General features: G+C 36.9%; 1 pseudogene; it reads left to right on the forward strand.

The window, feature by feature from the left end:
- Positions 1-12,128: 12,128 nt before the first annotated feature.
- On the forward strand, positions 12,129-13,078 carry LOC101284136 (14-3-3 protein epsilon-like; annotated as a pseudogene).
- The last annotated feature ends 9,349 nt before the right edge of the window (positions 13,079-22,427 follow it).

Below are 22,427 nucleotides of genomic sequence, written 5' to 3' on the forward strand. Positions count from 1 at the left end.
CTAGGGTTAGTTGGAATTTTTTCTATCCTCACCTGGCACTAGTAATATCTGGGTTACAAAAGAATAAATAACCATCTTTTAACCTTTACAGACAATTAAGGGTGCTTTTTAAAGGTCTTTGTATGTTCTATAGCAGATGCCATCAATTCCAATATGGCCAAACCTGTGATATAAGGAGTGAGGCAGACTGAGTGGAGGGTGCATGCCTCTTCTAAAGAGGACTGCCTCAACTCAGACCTAACAGATGGCTATGGTGCAGTCAAGAATATTTCCAGATCTTCAGATTTTTTTTCATAAAAAAAATCAAAATAAAAACAACTGGTGATTAAATATTATGTGTACTTTTGCGAATTTAAAATCTACCATATTTTTAAAACAAAAAGAAATAAACTAGCAAACATAAAATATGGTGCTGGCCAAACAAAACAATCTGCAAGCTGGCTCTGCCTCTGGGCCACCTGTTTATGACTTCTGCCAATATTCCCATTCTTTCACATGCTCCAAATTAAAATTGAGAAGCACTGGTATATATACAGCCTAAACACTTCAGACTAGTGTTTTATTAAGTAATTCTATGACCTTGGGTGAGTACCTCTCCTCTCTGCACTTTAATTTTCATGTGGAAAGTAGGAAAAAATCATTGTCCTTACTTCATAGGATTGTTTTAAGGATTAAATATATTAATGCATTGTTTTCTTCATTCACTTCCCATCCTTCTTCTAAAATCACTCAAAGTCTATATTTGCCTTTAGTTAATCTCTAACCAGTAATGTCATTGCTCACCAACAGTGGTGTTTCTAAAGAAGGAAGTCTTCTCTTTATGCCCTTTTATTTTAATCCCTAGCCCTAGTCAATAACCAAGTCATGTTTTTGACCACTATCATGTTTCTCCAAATTCTGCTAAAGACACAGGTAAATTTCTAACCGAACTCCAGTAGGATGTTATTTGTCAGTGTTCCTACTACATAATGATGGGGAATTGAGCTTTTTGCAGGCACCACTTTAATCTCACTGATTTTGTCCTGAAAACTCTATACTTGCTCTTCATCTACTACTTAAGATTAAGACAATTTTCTTGTTTTCATTTTTTTTCAGTTAAAAAAATGCTTATAAAATTTCAAATAATACAAGAAACTAAAACATTTTTTTAAACCAGTGAAATACTGCCAACCAGATATAACTACCACATTTTACATGCTGTTTCACAATCTGCTTTATTCGTGCATCATTGTGTTGTGGACATTTTTTCTAGTCAATGAATTTTACTCACAAATAAAACAGCATACTCAAGAATGAGTATTCATTTCAATATGCTCTCACCAGTGCTGGATATTTCAATTTTTTGTTTTATTCTTTCATCTTTGCAAGGCTCATAAAGGACAAATGATATCTCCTTGCTGGTTTTTTGTTTGTTTTATTATACATATATTTTTATTTGTCTTCTGCATTTCCCTAATTGTTTGGTCAAAGATATTTTCATATATTTATTGACAAATTTTTGTTTTTGTTATGAATTGTCTGTTCCTGCTTTTTGCAAGTATTTCTATCAGAATATTCATTTTCTGTATTTATAAGAACTTTTTATATAACCCACTGTTTTACATAAATATTGCAAATATTTATCCAAATATTCTGCCTTTGTAAATTGCCTGCCAGTTTCTAAACAAGCTGCTGAGCAACAGTGCTGTGATAAGTAAAACCATCATGTAGCCTTCACTATGCGCCAAGAACTGTTTTAAGTTAATTACCTGGATTGTCTCATGTAATCCTATCTATAAGCTTACTATTTTTATTCCTATTTTCCCTTGAGTAAAATGAAATACAAAGGAGGTATATGACTTGACCAAGTTTCCACAACCACTGGTTCTGCTCATATTTGAGACAGGGTAGTCTGGCTACACTCCATGCTCTTTTTTTTTTTTTAGCGGTATGCGGGCCTCTCACTGTTGTGGCCTCTCCCGTTGCGGAGCACAGGCTCCGGACGCGCAGGCTCAGCGGCCATGGCTCAGGGCCCCAGCCGCTCCGCGGCATGTGGGATCTTCCCGGACCAGGGCACGAACCCGCGTCCCCTGCATCGGCAGGCGGACTCTCAACCCCTGCGCCACCAGGGAAGCCCTACACTCCATGCTCTTAATCACTGTTAAAGATAAATAAAGCCAGACACTAGTTAAAGAGGTAAGAACAGGTTTTATTCAGTAACACTATTACAGTAGGGAAAAAAACTTCAGCATGAACTGAATTCAACTTTGATTTATGCAAAAGTGACTGGGCATTTTAAAGGGATAATGAGGGAATGGGAAGGAAGTATAGTGGGAGCTTGAGTAGAGTCAAGGAAGTGGAAATTTACAGAAAGTGGGAAAGTGGATTGGTTAATGTAATTATGTCATCTTGGTTTGTTAATTGGCACTTATCAAAGTTAGGCTCCTACACTCTCACATAGATCAGGAGATAGGAGCCCTATCTTCAGGGGTTGGCTGGAACAAACAATAAATTCTTTTGGCAGCCTTGAGCTTTCCCAAGCAGGAACTTAAGGGGGCTGGAGTCATCATCCTAGAGATGCAGCCTTGAGCTGTTAGCAACTATGGTAGTGTTTTTTGAACTCTTTTAATGGGTGGAAGCTGTGAAAAACATCACTTGTGCAGTTTGTGTACACTAGGTTGAGGCCAAGTTAATAAGAAGGCTCAGAGGAGCCTGACTAGAGTTTAGCCAAGGAGAGAATCTTTCTCACTATTAATCATTGTGGTAAACCATACATAGCTAAGTTTAAGTATATAGTTCAGTGCAGTAGGTACATTCACATTGTTGGCAACCCTCACCACTACCCATATCTAGAACATTTTCATCATCCCAAACTGAAACTCTGTACCTATAAAGCAATAATTCATCATTTCTTCCTCCTCTCAGTACCTGATACCCTCTATTCTATTTTCTTTCTCTATAAATTAGACTACTCTAGTTACCTTTATTACTAGAGTCATATTTGTCCTTTTGTGTCTGGCTTATTTTACTTAGCATAATGTCTTCAAGGTTCAGTCATATCATAGCATGTGTCAGAATTTTGATCCTTTACAAAGCTAATGTTATTCCATTTTATGTATATACCACCTTTTATTTATTCATTCATTCACCAATGGGTACTTGGGGTGCTTCCACCTTTTGGCTGTTACAAATAATGCTGCTATAAACATGAGCGTACAATATGTTTGAGTGCCTGTTTTCAATTTTTTGGAGTATATACCCAGAAGTGCAATTGCTGGATCATATAGTATTTCTTTTTTTTTTAATTGAAGTATAATTGATTTACAGTGTTGTGTTAGTTTCAGGTGTACAGCACAGTGATTCAATTATATATATAGACATATGCATATATATATTCTTTTTCAGATTCTATTCCCTTATAGGTTATTATAAAATATTGGACATAGTTCCCTGTGCTATAAAGTATGTCCTTGTTGGTTATCTATTTTATATACAGTAGTGTGTATATGTTGATCCCAAATTCCTAATTTATCCCTCCCCCCTTTCCCCTTTGGTAACCATAAGTTTGTTTTCTACGTCTGTGGGTCTATTTCTGTTTTGTAAATGAGTTCATTAGCATCTTTTTTTTTAATTTTTAGATTCCACATATAAGCAATATCATATGATACTTGTATTTCTCTGTCTGGCTTACTTCAATTAGTATGATAATTTCTAGGCCATCCATGTTGCTGCAAATGGCATTATTTCATTCTTTTTTTAATGGCTGAGTAATATTTCATTGTATACATATACCACATCTTCTTTATCCATTCATCTGTTGATGGATATTTTAGGTTGCTTCCATGTCTTGGCTATTGTAAATAGTACTGCAAAGCACATTGGAGTGTATGTATCTTTTCGAATTATGGTTTTCTCCAGATATATGCCCAGGAGTGGGATTGCTGGATCATATGGTAACTCTATTTTTAGTTTTTTAAGGAACCTCCATACTGTTCTCAATATTGGCTGTAATAATTTACATTCCCACCAAAAGTGTAGGAGGGGTCCTTTTCCTCCATACCTTCTCCAGCATTTATTATTTTTAGACTTTTTTTTTAATGGATGATCACAACGAAAGCAACAATGATTGCAATTACCAAACACGAAACACACTCATATTATGTCATAATGTTGACATTCAGTCCAGTAATCCTCCACTGTAACAGCTCCTTTACTTTGCAGTGAAAATTGATTTGTATATTTTTTGCCTCTGAGTCCTTGTGGGATTTTTTTTATTATTATTCAAACAGAAAGTCACAAAAATTGTAATCATCCTCATCAGTTCACTCAGTCCCGTGTAATTAATTTTTTTTTCATCTTGATCTTTTGTTAGCACTTTTATGAGTTCATCAGTTTTCCATTAGCGTTCTGAAAATGCTTATTCATTCAGTTCAGCAGTATAGTCAGTTATCAGAAACCTGTACTTGTCAGAGTCTTTTCCATGAATTCCTTGAAGATGAAACCCTTTTATAGGAACACATTTGCAAAAGCATCAGAGAACACCCAGAACTGTCTGTAAATGACAAAAGACTTAAAAATGATCCCAGTTAAAGATTGATGAAAGTTCATAATAATGCAATTGACAAGGAAATTTAGTTATTTCTGAGATATACATTTTAAAGTAATAACTAGAATTATGACTTGTAGCGTTATACCAGAACATATAAGATTTTTAGAAATTTCATGTAATGTCTGAAATATTTATATTAACATATTTCCATACAAATAACCAAAAAAAGTTTAGTATTAGTTGTTTTGTTTGTTTGTTTGTTTATACAGCAGGTTCTTATTAGTCATCAATTTTATAAACATCAGTGTATACATGTCAATCCCAATCGCCCAATTCAGCACACCACCATCCCCACCCCACCGCAGTTTTCCCCCCTTGGTGTCCACACGTCTGTTCTCTTCATCTGTGTCTCAACTTCTGCCCTGCAAACTGGTTCATCTGTACCATTTTTCTAGGTTCCACATACATGCGTTAATATACGATATTTGTTTTTCTCTTTCTGACTTACTTCACTCTGTATGACAGTCTCTAGATCTGTCCACATCTCAACAAATGACTCAATTTTGTTCCTTTATATGGCTGAGTAATATTCCATTGTTTATATGTACCACTGCATCTTTATCCATTTGTGTGTTGATGAGCATTTAGGTTGCTTCCATGACCTGGCTATTGTACATAGTGCTGCAATGAACATTGGGATGCATATGTCTTTTTGGATTATGGTTTTCTCTGGGTATATGCCCAGTAATGGGATTGCTGGATCATATGCTAATTCTATTTTTAGTTTTTTAAGGAACCTCCATACTGTTCTCCATAGTGGCTGTATCAATTTACATTCCCACCAACAGTGCACCCGCTCCAGCATTTGTTGTTTGTAGATTTTCTGATGATGCCCACTCTAACTGGTGTGAGGTGATACCTCATTGTAGTTTTGACTTGCATTTCTCTAATAATTAGTGATGTTGAGCAGATTTTCATGTGCTTCTTGGACATCTGTATGTCTTCTTTGGAGAAATGTGTATTTAGGTCTTCTTCCCATTTTTGGATTGGGTTGTTTGTATCTTTAATATTGAGCTGCAGGAGCTGTTTATATATTTTGGAGATTAATCCTTTCTCCATTGATTCATTTTCAAATATTTTCTCCCATTCTGAGGGTTGTCTTTTGGTCTTGTTTATGGTTTCCTTTGCTGTGCAAAAGTTTTGAAGTTTCATTAGGTCCCATTTGTTTATTTTTGTTTTTATTTCCATTACTCTAGGAGGTAGATCAAAAAATATCTTGCTGTGATTTATGTCAAAGAGTGTTCTTCCTATGTTTTCCTCTAAGAGTTTTATAGTGTCTGGTCTTACATATAGGTCTCGAATCCACTTTGAGTTTATTTTTGTGTATGGTGTTAAGGAGTGTCCTAATTTCATTCTTTTACATATAGCTCTCCAGTTTTCCCAGCACCACTTATTGAAGAGACTGTCTTTTCTCCATTGTATATCCTTGCCTCCTTTGTCATAGATTAGTTGACCATAGGTGCATGGGTTTATCTCTGGGCTTTCTATCTTGTTCCATTGATCTATGTTTCTGTTTTTGTGCCAGTACCACATTGTCTTGATTACTGTAGCTTTGTAGTATAGTTTGAAGTCAGGGAGTCTGCTTCCTCCAGCTCTGATTTTTTCCCTCAAGACTGCTTTGGCTATTCGTGGTGTTTTGTGTCTCCATGCAAATTTTAAGATAATTTGTTCTAATTCTGTAAAAAATGCCATTGGTAATTTGATAGGGATTGCATTGAATCGGTAGATTGCTTTGGGTAGTATAGTCATTTTCACAATATTGATTCTTCCAATCCGAGAACATGGTATATCTCTCCATCTGTTGGTATCATCTTTAATTTCTTTCATCAGTGTCTTATAGTTTTCTGCATACAGGAAGGTTTTTCTCCTTCAGTTTGTTAATATGGTGTATCACGTTGATTGATTTGCGTATATTGAAGAATCCTTGCATTCCTGGAATAAACCCCACTTGACCATGGTGTATGATCCATTTAATGTGCTGTTGGATTCTGTTGCTAGTATTTTGTTGAGGATTTTTGCATCTATGTTCATCAGTGATATTGGCCTGTAGTTTTCTTTCTTTGTGACATCCTTGTCTGGTTTTGGTATCAGGGTGATGGTGGCCTCGTAGAATGAGTTTGGGAGTGTTCCTCCCTCTGCTCTATTTTGGAAGAGTTTGAGAAGGATAGGTGTTAGCTCTTCTCTAAATGTTTGATAGAATTCGCCTGTGAAGCCGTCTGGTCCTGGGCTTTTGTTTGTTGGAAGGTTTTTAATCACCGTCTCAATTTCAGTGCTTCTGATTGTTCTGTTCTTATTTTCTATTTCTTCCTGATTCAGTCTTAGCTGGTTGTGCATTTCTAAGAATTTGTCCATTTCTTCCAGGTTGTCCATTTTATTGGCATAGTGTTGCTTGTAGTAATCTCTCGTGATCTTTTGTATTTCTGCAGTGTCAGTTGTTACTTCTCCTTTTTCATTTCTAATTCTATTGATTTGAGTCTTCTTCCTTTTTTTCTTGATGAGTCTGGCTAATGGTTTATCAATTTTGTTTATCTTCTCGAAGAACCAGCTTTTAGTTTTATTGATCTTTGCTATCGTTTCCTTCATTTCTTTTTCATTTATTTATGATCTGATTTTTATGATTTCTTTCCTTCTGCTAACTTTGGGATTTTTTTGTTCTTCTTTCTCTAATTGCTTTAGATGCAAGGTTAGGTTGTTTATTCTAGATGTTTCCTGTTTGTTAAGATAGGATTGTATTGCTATAAACTTCCCTCTTAGAACTGCTTTTGATGAATCCTATAGGTTTTCGGTCGTCGTGTCTCCATTGCCATTTGTTTCTAGGTATTTTTTTTTATTTCCTCTTTGATTTCTTCAGTGATCACTTCGTTATTAAGTAGTGTATGGTTTAGCCTCCATGTGTTTGTATTTTTTACAGATCTTTTCCTGTAATTGATATCTAGTCTCATAGCATTGTGGTCGGAAAAGATACTTGAAACAATTTCAATTTTCTTAAATTTTCCAAGGCTTCATTTGTGACCCACGATATGATCTTTCCTGGAGAATGTTCCATGAGCACTTGAGAAAAATGTGTATTCTGTTGGTTTTGGATGGAATGTCCTATAAATATCAATTAAGTCCATCTTGTTTAATGTATCATTTAAAGCTTGTGTTTCCTTATTGATTTTCATTTTGGATGATCTGTCCATTGGTGAAAGTGGGGTGTTAAAGTCCCCTACTATGAATGTGTTACTGTCGATTTCCCCTTATATGCCTGTTAGTATTTGCCTTATGTATTGATCTGCTCCTATGTTGGGTGCATAAATATTTACAATTGTTATATCTTCTTGGATCGATCCCTTGATCATTATGTAGTGTCCTTCTTTGTCTCTTCTAATAGTCTTTATTTTGAAGTCTATTTTGTCTGATATGAGAATTGCTACTCCACCTTTCTTTTGGTTTCCATTTGCATGAAATATCTTTTTCCATCCCCTTACTTTCAGTCTGTATGTGTCTCTAGTTCTGAAGTGGGTCTCGTGTAGCCAGCAAATATATGGGTCTTGTTTTTGTATCCATTCAGCCAATCTGTGTCTTTTGGTGGGAGCATTTAGTCCATTTACATTTAAGGTAATTATCGATATGTATGTTCCTATTCCCATTTTCTTAATTGTTTTGGGTTCGTTATTGTAGGTCTTTTCCTTCTCTTGTGTTTCTTGCCTAGAGAAGTTCCTTTAGCATTTGTTGTAAAGCTGGTTTGGTGATGCTGAACTCTCTCAGCTTTTGCTTGTCTGTAAAGGTTTTAATTTCTCCATCAAATCTGAATGAGATCCTTGCTGGGTAGAGTAATTTGGGTTGCAGGTTTTTCTCCTTCATCACTTTAAATATGTCCTGCCAGTCACCTCTGGCTTGCAGAGTTTCTGCTGAAAGATCATCTGTTAACCTTATGGGGATTCCCTTGTGTGTTATTTGTTGTTTTTCCCTTGCTGCTTTTAATATGTTTTCTTTGTATTTAATGTTTGACAGTTTGATTAATATGTGTCTTGGCGTATTTCTCCTTGGATTCATCCTGTATGGGACTTTCTGTGCTTCCTGGACTTAACTATTTCCTTTCCCTTATTAGTGAAGTTTTCAACTATAATCTCTTCAAATATTTTCTCAGTCCCTTTCTTTTTCTCTTCTTCTTCTGGGACCCCTATAATTCGAATGTTGGTGCATTTAATGTTGTCCCAGAGGTCTCTGAGACTGTCCTCAGTTCTTTTCATTCTTTTTTCTTTATTCTGCTCTGCAGTAGTTATTTGCATTATTTTATCTTCCAGGTCACTTATCCATTCTTCTGCCTCAGTTATTCTGCTATTGATCCCATCTAGAGTAGTTTTAATTTCATTTATTGTGTTGTTCATCATTGTTTGTTTCATCTTTAGTTCTTCTAGGTCCTTGTTAAATGTTTCTTGCATTTTGTCTATTCTATTTCCAAGATTTTGGATCATCTTTACTATCATTATTCTGAATTCTTTTTCAGGTAGACTGCCTATTTCCTCTTCATTTGTTACATCTGGTGGGTTTTTATCTTGCTCCTTCATCTGCTGTGTGGTTTTCTGTCTTTTCATTTTGCTTATCTTACTGTGTTTGGGGTCTCCTTTTTGCAGGCAGCAGGTTTGTAGTTCCCATTGTTTTTGGTGTCTGTACCCAGTGGCTAACGATGGTTCAGTGGGTTGTGTAGGCTTCCTGGTGGAGGGGACTAGTGCCTGTGTTCTGGTGGATGAGGCTGGATCTTGTCTTTTTGGTGGGCAGGTCCACGTCTGGAGGTGTGTTTTGGGGTGTCTGTGGACTTATTATGGTTTTAGGCAGCCTCTCTGCTAATGGGTGGGGTTGTGTTCCTGTCTTGCTAGTTGTTTGGCATAGGATGTCCAGCACTGTAGCTTGCTGGTCGTTGAGTGAAGCTGGGTGCTGGTGTTAAGATGGAGATCTCTGGGAGATTTTCACCGTTTGATATTATGTGGAGCTGGGAGGTCTCTTGTGGACCACTGTCCTGAAGTTGGCTCTCCCACCTCAGAGGCACAGCACTGACTCCTGGCTGCAACACCAAGAGCCTTTCATCCACACAGCTCAGAATAAAAGGGAGAAAAAGTAGAAAGAAAGAATTAGTAGAAGTAGAAAGAAAGAAAGAAAAAAAAAGAAAGGTGAAGGGAGGGAGGGAGGGAGGTAGGAAGGAGGGAAGGAAGGAAAAAAGAAAGAAAGAAGATAAGGTAAAATAAAATAAAGTACGATAAAATATAATAAAGTTATTAAAATAAAAAGTAATTATTAAGAGAAAAAAATAAAAAAAAATAAAAAAAAAACAGATGGATAGAACCCTAGGACAAATGGTGGAAGAAAAGCTATACAGACAAAATCTCACACAGAAGCATACACATACACACTCACAAAAAGAGGAAAAGGGGAAAAAATCATAAATCTTGCTCTCAAAGTCCACCTCCTCAATTTGGGATGATTCATTGTGTAAAGGAGGGAAGGAAGGAAGGAAAGAAAGAAAGAAGATAAAGTAAAAGAAAATAAAGTTATTAAAATAAAGAATAATTATTAAGAAAAAAATTAAACAACAGAAAAACACCGGACGGATCGAACCCTAGGACAAATGGTGGAAGCAAAGCTATACAGCCAAAATCTCACACAGAAGCATACACATACACACTCACCAAAAGAGGAAAAGGGGAAAAAATCATAAGTCTTGCTCTCAAAGTCCACCTTCTTAATTTGGGATGATTCATTGTCTATTCATGTATTACACAGATGCAGGGTACATCAAGTTGATTGTGGAGCTTTAATCCGCTGCTTCTGAGGCTGCTGGGAGAGATTTCCCTTTCTCTTCTTTGTTCTCACAGCTCCCAGGGGCTCAGCTTTGGACTTGGCCCCGCCTCTGCGTGTAGGTCGCCGGAGGGCGTCTGTTCTTCACTCAGACAGGACGGGGTTAAAGGAGCCGCTCATTCGGAGGCTCTGGCTCACTCAGGACGTGGGGAGGGAGGGGCACGGAGTGCGGGGCAAGCCTGCAGTGGCAGAGGCTGGCGTGACGTTGCACCAGCCTGAGGCGTGCCGTGCGTTCTCCCGGGGGGAGTTGTCCCTGCATCCCGGGACCCTGGCAGTGGCGGGCTGCACAGGTTCCCCGGAAGGGGGGTGTGGATAGTGACCTGTGCTCGCACACAGGCTTCTTGATGGCGGCAACAGCAGCCTTAGTGTCTCATGCCCATCTCTGGGGTCGGCGCTTTTAGCCGCGGCTTGCGCCCGTCTCTGGAGCTCCTTTAAGCAGCGCTCTTAATCCCCTCTCCTCGCGCCCCAGGAATCAAAGAGGTAAGAAAAAATCTCTTGCCTCTTCGGCAGCTCCAGACGTTTTCCCGGACTCCCTCCCAGCTAGCCGTGGCACACTAACCCCCTGCAGGCTGTGTTCATGCCGCCAACACCAATCCTCTCCCTGCGCTCCGACTGAAGCCCGAGCCTCAACTCCCAGCTGTGCCCGCCCCAGCGGGTGAGCAGACAAGCCTCTTGGGCTGATGAGTGCCAGTCGGCCCTGATCCTCTGTGTGGGAATCTCTCCACTGTGCCCTCCGCACTCCTGTTGCTGTGCTCTCCTCCGCGGCTCTGAAGCTTCCCCCTCCGCCACCCGCAGTCTCCGCCCGCGAAGGGGCTTCCTAGTGTGTGGAAACCTTTCCTCCTTCACAGCTCCCTCCCACTGGTGCAGGTGCCGTCCCTATCCTTTTGTCTCTGTTTATTCTTTTTTCTTTTGCCCTACCCAGGTACGTGGGGAGTTTCTTGCCTTTTGGGAGGTCTGAGGTCTTCTGCCAGCGTTCAGTAGGTGTTCTGTAGGAGTTGTTCCACGTGTAGATGTATTTCTGGTGTATCTGTGAGGAGGAAGGTGATCTCCGTGTCTTACTCTTCCGCCATCTTCCCGGAAGCCCCCCTTCAAGAGGCTTTTCAGTAGATTGGTCACAACTAAGATCTGGATGCAGATTTCATTAAGTATATTCATTGTGTGAAAATTCATTAAATTACATACATTTATGATTTGTGTAGTTTTATGTACATATATGTATATTGTGTATGTATATGTATATTTTACATGTATATGTATATATATGTATACATATGTATATATATCATTTATAAAAATTTATCTGACATTATTTCTATATTTGGCATCTGGTGATGTTGAAAATCTAAGAATAGCTCAATCACTTTTTTCCCTTGGTAAATGACTATAGTAGACACTTTGAGTCACCTACCCATTAGCCAATCCCCTTTTACTGCTTACTTCTTGTCAGAGTCCCATCTTTGATTATAGAGCATGGAAATGTAGAAAATCACTTCCCCAGTCTCCCTTATAGCTAGAGTGTAGTAATATGGCCTTGTTGAAGTGAAGAGATGTAAGGAGAATTTTGCTGGAGTGTTCTAAGAAAGAGTTTCCTCACTAATAAAAGAGATAATTGGGCTGCCTGGATGCAGAGCAGGAGGCTGAGAGAGAGATCCTATCCACTTCCATCTGTTGCACAGGCCCCACTGTAGCTAGCTGTTGCACTATGCATGATCAGGAGAATCTGGTATACACCAGGAATCTGGCCAAGGAGGCTGAATGATAGGATGGAATTAATGAAGAAAGTAGCAGGGATAGATATGGAGCTGACAGTTGAAGAAATACATTTTCTATCTGTTGTATATAAAATTGTGATTGAAGCTAGAAGAGCCTCCTGGAGAATAATCAGCAGCATTAAACAGAAAGAAGAAACTAAGAAGGAGTAAACAAACTAAAAATCATCTAGGAATATTGGCAAATGGTCTAGATTGAGCTAAGGTTAATCTGTTGTTACAGTTTGGATATACCAGACAAACACCTCATTCTAGCAGCTAACACTGGCGAGTCCAAGGTTTTCTATTATAAAATGAAAAGGAACTATCACAGGTATCTGGCTGAATTTGCCACAGGAAGGAGGCTGCAAAGAACAGCCTAGTAGCTTTAAAGCTGCTAATGATATTGCAATGACAGAACTTCCACCAACGCATCCCATTTACTTAGGGCTTGCTCTCAATTTTACTGTATTTTACTATGAAATTATTTTATTTTTATACAGATTTTAAAGATTACTTTCCATTTACAGTCATTACAAAATGTTGGCTCTATTCACCGTGTTGTATAATACATCCTTTGCCTATATTACACTCAATAGTTTGTATCTCCCACTCCCCCAACCCGCTCCACTGGTAACCACTGGTTTGTTCTCTATATCTGTGAATATGCTTCTTTTTTCCTACTATGAAATTCTTAATTTCCCTGAGCATGCCTGCAGGTTGGCAAAATCAACTCTCGATGCAACTGCAGAGCTGGATATGCTGAGCGAAGAGAGCTATAAGGACTCTACACATCATGCAGTTGTTATGTGATAATCTGACACTATTGAATTCAGACATGCAGGGTGAGGGTGAAGAGAAGAATAAAGAATTTTTGCAGGATGTGGAAGATGAAAATCAGTGAGACCTAAAAGCCAACAAGAAAAACCATCCCTAGCCACCCTATTCTTTCCCATCCCACCACGTAGGAAATTCCTCATGGTCAGTGAGAACCACCAAATCTGACTTCTACATTTGGTTTCAGAATTTAGGTTCTGCCCTGTTGTTTTTTTTTTTTTTTTTTTTAAAAAACAGTTTTCAAATGTTCTTAAAGGCAAGAATGAATTTCTGTGCATTTTACTTGTTCCAGTTTTTCGGTTCTTTAAGACACTAATAGGACTACATACAGGCTTTTTCAGCACTACTGTATCATCTCCTGCCAGATGTGGCAGGATCACCATTAGAAATGGAAATTACATTCAAAAGCAATTAGACTTCTAGGTGATGCAAACATCTAAGAGAGAGGTTAATCACACTCTAGAGGCATAAGTGGTATCATTTTTCCTTTTTCTGGTTGTTTAAATTGAATTTTATACTGATGTTTAAAACTAATTGGGTGTTAGCTTGAGGTGGTTAAAGGTCTTTGGAGAGTTTGTTGTAATGCTCTTACTGTAAAAAAGTGCTTCAAACTCTGCTGAAATGTTGCTGAAAAGCATGATGCTGGTGACAGTCCAACGATCTGTGGCTGCTCATTGCCTGCTTTTACTCTCCCTCTGAAGCAGGTTAGCATCGAAGGTGGTATGGAAAAGGCTGCATGCCTGTTATATTCTTTGTTTCTTCTTCTTCCCTCTTCCCCTGGGGAAATAAGTTCCTCAGCCATTCAATCGCTTAACTTCTTTTGTTCAGTTTGTATGCCTTGAAGTTAATTTATACTACTGGATGTCTGACTGGATCCACAGATACAAAAAATCTGTATTGTTCTTACTGAAACACAGCATGGAATTAATATTAAACTTAAATGAAGCAAACCTTAATTTAAAATGTCAAATATTATTGCACCACTATCCTCTGTATTTCTAAAATAAAATCTCTAGTCAAATAAATAAGACAAATGAGGAGACAGTATCTACTCTCTATTCCTGCTTTTGGGTGTGGTTGTATGAGGACACGATGAGGGATGATGCAATAGCTAAGTGACCATGAGAGAACAAAACTGAAGACAAAAGTCTTACTGCTGCGGATGGTCATGTGAAAGGATACAAAGGGCCCATATCCTTGTGGATATCATTAAGCCACTGTACCAACTGGGAAACAGCCTCTTTCAGATTTCTTGTAATGTAAGTAAAATAAAAACAAAAACAAATGAAAAACCAACAAGAATTGAAACACCTATTTTTAAACCACTTTAAACTATATATTCCTTTACTTGTAGCCAAAAATATCTTAATCCTACAGCAAGTAACCTTATATCTGGGTAGGTATAATATTCCTTCTCCATCTCAAAAGTTATATAATGAGGAATATCTGGATTTTTTTGCCATTATAAATTTTTTTTGACAGTGAAGCCTTTTGCTTTGCAGACTCAGGACTTCTGTCATTTTTGGAAGATTTTCTTCTTTTAGACTTGTGAATATTTTTGTTGTTATTGCTATATATGTTTTCTTTCATCAGTCATATCAATTATCTAGAGTCTTGAATCCCCATTTTATGAATATCCTTTTTTTTCTTAATGGGTTTTCTTCTTTGTCCCATAATGCATTATCTGTTATGTATTTGCTCCTGTCTTCCATTCTAGTAGCTTAGTTTTTACTAGTAAAAAAAAATAGGCAATTTTCTACTTTAATTGCATTTTAACATTACTATTATATTTCCTCAATTTGTTTCCCTGGCCAACATAATACTCTCAGTTGTCCATTCAGTTTGAAAAATGGAGTTTTTTTCATACTTTCTTCTGCTTATATCCTAACAAATTATATTGGCCTCTCTGTAGTTGATTCTTAGTATATTCTTTTAATTTCATTCAAAATGTTTTATATCTGGATGATATTCCTCAGAGTTGTGTTATGCGATTGAGATATTGTCTTAATTTCAATGATACTTTAATCTTTCTTACCCTTTTTAAGCTCCCTTTGGGAAGGAGAGATATTATGAACCTGAACTTAAAATCAATTTCTTCCTTGAAATGTACCCTACTCTCTACTTTGGTTATTTCACAGTCATAATTAGTCTTTTGTCCATAAACAAAGTGAAGTTTTCTTGGCTACCACCTTAGAATCTTTGAATCTTACTTTTATAAACCATCTTTACTTTAGTTTACACTAAGTAGTTCTAAGAAGGAGAACTAAAGGTGTAAAATATAACAGAATATGAATTATTTAGTCTCAATATATTTTTCTTGTGAAACTTTCCTAATTTTTACATGATTTTGAAATTGATATTTTTACAATTTCACATGAGAGTAGGAGCTTATATTCTTGTCCATGTATACATTGTGTCTTTGTTTACACCATTTAATGGTTTATGGGGTGATGTTTAGTAAACCAATATAATTGAAACATAACTAAAAAATATGTTTCCACACAGTTACCTTGTAAGACCATACACATACTCTAGCATTATTGACATTGCTGCAAATCTGGGTGGATTTTAATTTTGGGAGCTGCTGTCAGAGCCAGTTGATGTATCACACAAGAAAATAACTTTCATTATCTTATAATTACACTTCAATTCAGATCTTAAAGAGTAATATGAGATTTGTTTTCTAACCTCTTTTTCTAGACTTGATTTTTGAATGCAATTTACACCTTTATGTTTTGTGTTCCTACTTGTGCTAGCATTTTCTCCTGTGCCATCTAGGGCAGTGTTTTTAAGATAAGTTCTTTAATCATGAGAACAAACAATGCCATGTACTATGCTATGGATATTAATGTAAATCACAAATATAAATTTTTAACATTAAAAATTTTTATTTCTGCATTAATGGTGTCTTACATAGCATCATAAGTATGTTCCTTACATAGTTAGAGAGTAGTGTGCTTTTTATTTCCAGCTGAAAAATACCAAAGAGGGTTTGCATCAAGGGAGAAATTTTCACGTTAGTGTCACATATTGTAGGATTTTATGTTTTGTTTGAATTATACTTGGAGGGCCAAGCCAACAAGCCAAAATACTGAGTTTCTCACTGTGGTTACTTTCAACTTTTCTTCCTTTCTTTCTTCCTCCTTTCCTCCCTCCTTCTCTATCTCTCCCTCCCTCCCTCCCTTCCTATTTCCCTTCCTTCCTTTCTTGTTACTTTCTTTAAGATATCAGTACATTCATTGTAGATATTTCTTAAAAATATCAGGTGGTTTATAAATTAATCTTCTGTTTAGAAGATGTGAAGAAAAAAAACTTATGTACACTTTTGGATTGCAAGAGTGATAGGGCATAGTAGAAAATTTGTGTACATATTGTGATTAAGAATAGGAAGATAGGGCTTCCCTGGTGGTGCAGTGGTTGAGAGTCTGCCTGCCGATGCAGGGGACACGGGTTCGTGCCCCGGTCTGGGAAGATCCCACATGCCGTGGAGTGGCTGGGCCCGTGAGCCATGGCCACTGAGCCTGCGCGTCCGGAGCCTGTGCTCCGCAACGGGAGAGGCCACAACAGTGAAAGGCCCGCGTACCGAAAAAAAAAAAAAAAGAATAGGAAGATAACTATTAAGGTGACTGTGATAACCCAGTTAGGTTCGACTTCAAAGCTAATGGTGGAAGCATAGGTAATCAAGTAAAATGGGGATGATTTGCTGACAAAACCATAAGACTAATTCCTGAGAGGGACAATCAATAGTTTAAATTAGAACATTCAATCAAATGTGGTTAAGCTGTTCTTGAACTTGGCTGTCAGTGGAGTCCTAGGGAATCAGATCTGGTGTGTAAGGTTATAGAAACAAGAGGCTTCAGAAAGTGGTGATTGACAATTTCAGATTTATTGTAGTAAGATATGTCTGTAGGTGGTATATTCAATTTTGAGTAAGAACCTTGAAGATGGAGGAAATATAGAGAAAGGTAATTAGCAACATGTAGAAAGTTTTTCAAGGCCCCAAACATGCTCTAGTATCTAGTATTTAGGGTCCAAACAAGGCTTCGCTTCCAATGAACAAATGAATAATCAGAAACCAAGACTTGTTCAGTAGCACAAATTGGACACATATGGTTTAAAAGGAAAGTTTAGGGATATTAGATATTTGACTTAAAGCAGCAGGACTAATTCAAAATCTCACTCAGTGATAGAGATATTTCTCCTTATGTACAGTTTGCCTTGGTCAGGGTTGATTCCAGATCCTGCAGGATGAAGATATAAGTGCCTATAAATGAGCAATACTAAGAGAGGATTATAAGATATGTGAGTTCCTGGAGATTAAGAACCCTATGGTTTTTTACCCTGTATATCTTACAATTTTATCACAGCCATTAGTAGGTGGCTATTGAATTGAAAACTATCTGGCTTCACACAGAGCATTACTTGATGAGTTTTAATTAAATAATATTTTCTACATAATACATTTTTACAAGGTTGACTAGAGGCCAAATTGTAGAGGAAGTAAAGTTCTTATTGAAAGCATTTTCATACTGAGATAGCCTACCTATCTCTGGATGCCTGGGGACTCTCAAGGCAGATCCCCTCTTTGAAACGGAGGCAAATTGAGTTTTTTCTTTTCTTTTTTAACATCTTTATTGGAGTATAATTGCTTTACAATGGTGTGTTAGTTTCTGCTTCATAACAAAGTGAATCAATTATACATATACATATGTTCCCATATCTCTTCCCTCTTGCATCTCCCTCCCTCCTACCCTCCCTATTCCACCCCTCTAGGTGGTCACAAAGCACCGAGCTGATCTCCCTGTGCTATGCGGCTGCTTCCCACTAGCAATCTATTTTACATTTGGTAGTGTATATACGTCCATGCCATTCTCTCACTTTGTCACAGCTTACCCTTCCCCCTCCCCATTTCCTCAAGTCCATTCTCTAGTAGGTCTGCATCTTTATTTCCATCTTACCCCTAGGTTCTTCATGACATTTTTTTTCTTAGGTTCCATATATATGTGTTAGCATATGGTATTTGTTTTTCTCTTTCTGACTTACTTCACTCTGTATGACAGACTCTAGGTCCATCCACCTCACTACAAATATCTCAATTTCATTTCTTTTTATGGCTGAGTAATATTCTATTGTATATATGTGCCATATCTTCTTTATCCATTCATCTGTTGATGGACACTTAGGTTGCTTCCATGTCCTGGCTATGGTAAATAGAGCTGCAGTGAACATTTAGGTACATGACTCTTTTTGAATTATGGTTTTCTCAGGGTGTATGCCCAGTAGTGGGATTTCTGGGTCATATGGTAGTTCTATTTGTAGTCTTTTAAGGAACCTCCACACTGTTCTCCATAGTGGCTGTACCAATTCACATTCCCACCAGCAGTGCAAGAGTGTTCCCTTTTTTCCACACCCTCTCCAGCATTTATTGTTTCTAGATTTTTTGATGATGGCCATTCTGACTGGTGTGAGATGATATCTTATTGTAGTTTTGATTTGCATTTCTCTAATGATTAATGATGTTGAGCATTCTTTCATGTGTTTGTTGGTAGTCTGTATATCTTCTTTGAAGAAATGTCTATTTAGGTCTTCTGCCCATTTTTTGATTGGGTTGTTTGTTTTTTTTGTTATTGAGCTGCTTATAAATTTTGGAGATTAATCCTTTGTCAGTTGCTTCATTTGCAAATATTTTCTCCCATTCTGGGGGTTGTCTTTTGGTTTTGTTTATGATTACCTTTGCTGTGCAAAAGCTTTGAAGTTTCATTAGGTCCCATTTATTTTTGTTTTTATTTCCATTTCTCTAGGAGGTGGGTCAAAAAGGATCTTGCTGTGATTTATGTCAAGGAGTGTTCTGCCTATGTTTTCCTCTAAGAGTTTGATAGTTTCTGGCCTTACATTTAGGTCTTTAATCCATTTTGAGCTTACTTTTTGTACGGTATTAGAGAGTGATCTAATCTCAAACTTTTACATGTACCTGTCCAGTTTTCCCAGCACCATTTATTGAAAAGGAAATCAAAAAATACCTAGAAACAAATGACAATGGAGACACGACAAACCAAAACCTATGGGATGCAGCAAAAGCAGGTCTAAGAGGGATGTTTATAGCAATACAATCCTACCTTAAGAAATAGGAAACATCTCGAATAAACAACCTAACCTTGCACCTAAAGCAATTAGAGAAAGAAGAACAAAAAAACCCCAAAGGTAGCAGAAGGAAAGAAATCATAAAAATCAGATCAGAAATAAATGAAAAAGAAATGAAGGAAAAGTATCTCATATACATTTATTTGACAGCATGAGGATAGTGAAAAATGGTAATGGAAAAGAGTAACAAAAGGCACCACCTCTAGTCTCACTCCAAGAAAACTTTATTTCACAGTCGTAAGGAGTGGTAAAGGGATGTGTTTCTTCTTTCTTATGCAGGGGATGTATTTTTTTCCCCTAAAAATGATACTTTCTTGCAGCCAGGAAACCTTCAGGGGTTCTTTGAAAAGGAGTATAAAGGGCAATTCTGAGAGCATCTGATGTTATCTTTTTTGCTAATGTAAAGGAGAAATTCAACCTCACTGCTATTGCTAATATCATAGGTATACAGAAAACTTCCATTATAAAGAACCCAGTATTCCATGCATCATTACCCTGTAGATCAAATGCAGTCCACAACTGCACATCTAGTTATCTAGTTGTGTTCTCTCCCTCCCTCCCTCTTTCTCTCTCTCCCCCACCCCCATCTCTCTCCACCATATGGAATATCTTTAGTGTAACTGCAATCCTTTTCTGCAGATGCAGGCATTTTAACAGGCTTGACTTCATATTTCATTTATTTAGCTGAGAAGTATTCTATCAGTTCATTTTGTATTCTTATCATATGTTTGTAACATAACTAAGCTTCATTAAAACAATTCACTTAGAACAGACTATTTTTTTCTAATTTTTTGGAATGGATTTTAAACTCTATGGCCCCTCATCTGAAGTTAATGGGTACTACTGTGGTAGTTCAGTGTTAGTTAGGCATATCACCTTGAAAATTATTTCTTTTTTTCATCTCTAAAACAATGGCAGCAAGTCTAATGAAGCTTTCTGCTTGATAACTTCATCCTGCAAAAATGAAAATTATTCATCGAGGGGCCATTTATTCCCTTGTTATATGTACAAAACAAAATTCTGGCTCTCTTAAAACATGGGAGCTGTCATAGACTTAGGGTAAATTTATGAGAGTGTTCTGGTTAAAAAGTGACACTTGGAAGGCAAATACAACATTTTAATAAGCTTAGGAAAGATGCCAGGGATTTAGTCTGTTTTGAAAAACATTGCATATGCCAATTCCAAAGGATGCCAGGCATATTTTCTCTTCAACAACCCTGGAACCGCAATATAAGTACAGTACTTTGAAATGTGTTTGCAGGATTATGGAAAGCACAGATAGAATTCAATTGCTAAAACCTGTTTTTGTCCAGATTAATGAGTGGAGACAAACATCTGCCAGTAACCTCTGTTGGGCTATATTCCTTTAGACTCCCTGAAAAAGATATAGATGCTTTTCTTTTTATTTCACTACACATTCATAAGCTTTCTGATAAAAAAGACTTTTAAATTATTTCTAATTTTCTTCACGGTTATCTGTTTGGTTCTTTTAATCTAGCATATTCTTTTAGCCTAATATATTGCTTTGAAACAGTCTTAACTCTCTTTATAGCATTGCTGCCATGGAAATTAGCCTGGCTCTAGGATTGGAACAACATTTTAACAAAAATCAGCCTCCTGACTACCATCCTTAAAACTTATTATATGGCAAATATTTTGTTCATTATAATATTTCATGGAAGGAAAATATAGATCATTTTATATCTTAAGCTTTCCCAACTATAGAAATATAGACTACCCTACTTATACCTACAGGCTAGGATATATGTTTCTCCAATAGATATATAGTTTCTTACCATTCTCCTTGTTTTTACTAAAGCTCTCTCCTTTTTCATGTCTTTTGATTTTTCAATTTTTCAAATGTTACAAGTCTGAAAGCCTGTATTGACATTAACTAATACACTTTTTATTAAGGAGGGTCTTCCCAGCCTACTGCAGAAGCAAGGCAAAGAAATAGAAGGCATAATTATCTATTGGGGGCAGGAAGGGAATATCAGAAGTGAGACATCAAAACTCACTCCTAAATTTGGAAAACAGGAGAGTTTTCTGTACCTACTGATAAGGTAGCCCAAAATACTCAGAATACTTTTTCTTTACTGGCAGAGAAACATAAACACATGAAAAAGTATTTTAGAAACTGTTCCTCATATGAGTGTCGGATGAATGAAACTCACTCAATAGCCAAGTGTTGATGAGTCTCTATTACTGTCAGCCAAATGTATTTATCACTGCCAAATGATATACAGCTTCATGAGCATTCAATAGAATTCTCTCTCAGCCTCAGTTGATGTAGGGCTCATACCTAAAGTACAGAGGGCTGGTAATCTATCATTTTGACTTGAAATACATAGAAAAAAGAAAAGCCATATTTAACTGATGCATACTTGGGGTTGTTGGATTCTAGTTATTTGAATTTCAGGGTAGCTGAAGATTAGCAGAGGGTGACATTTATTTATTTATTAAATAGACGATTTTTTTAGAGGAGTTTTAGGTGCATAGCAAAATTAAGCAAAAGATATAGAGATTTCTCATGTAGAGACTGCTCCCCCACCCATTTTATTTTAATATTTGAGTAGCACAGTCTTGCCCTCTTCCCCATGACCCAAGGACTGTGCCAAATTACCTGATTTTACAATTTAGGAAGGTATAAAGGCTATCATCTTGATTGAAGATCCATACTCATTATTCAGAATATTATATGTAGAGGCAGTAGATTTATGAAATTGGGGTGAATGTATGCTGACCCTAGGTTGACTACCCTGGATTAATTTTCTTTTTTTCCATTTTAAAAATTAAAACTCTGATCTGTTCTTTTCTGGTGAAGTGCAGATAAGACATTTGGTAACTTGAGGATATTGGTTAGTTGAGTTTTATTTAACATATGTATATTATGATTTGTAAGTAAAGCTGGAACTTGGTCAGGGAACTTAGAACTTTGTCCCAGGTCATCAAGATTGAAGGGAGGCAAATAACAATAATAATGCTCATTTTAAAAGTGTAGCACCCAGTGTAAATAGGAATCAGCCAGAAATTAGGCTGTTACTTCTGTGAGCTATATCATGAATTTTTAAAAATTCAATTAACTCAGTTTTATTGCATTGTCTTTAGTAAGGTTTAACTTCTGAACAAAATATCTGTCTCCCCCAAAAAAGTCCTATTTTGACATCAAACATATATCAACTTTACTTGTCTAAAGACCAGTTTTTATTTCAAAATCGTCTTATTTAATATCAGTTCTATCTACTTGAGTTTGTTGTTGACATTGACTTTATCTC

This window comes from Orcinus orca, chromosome X, assembly GCF_937001465.1.
Source record: "Orcinus orca chromosome X, mOrcOrc1.1, whole genome shotgun sequence".
NCBI lineage: Eukaryota > Metazoa > Chordata > Mammalia > Artiodactyla > Delphinidae > Orcinus > Orcinus orca.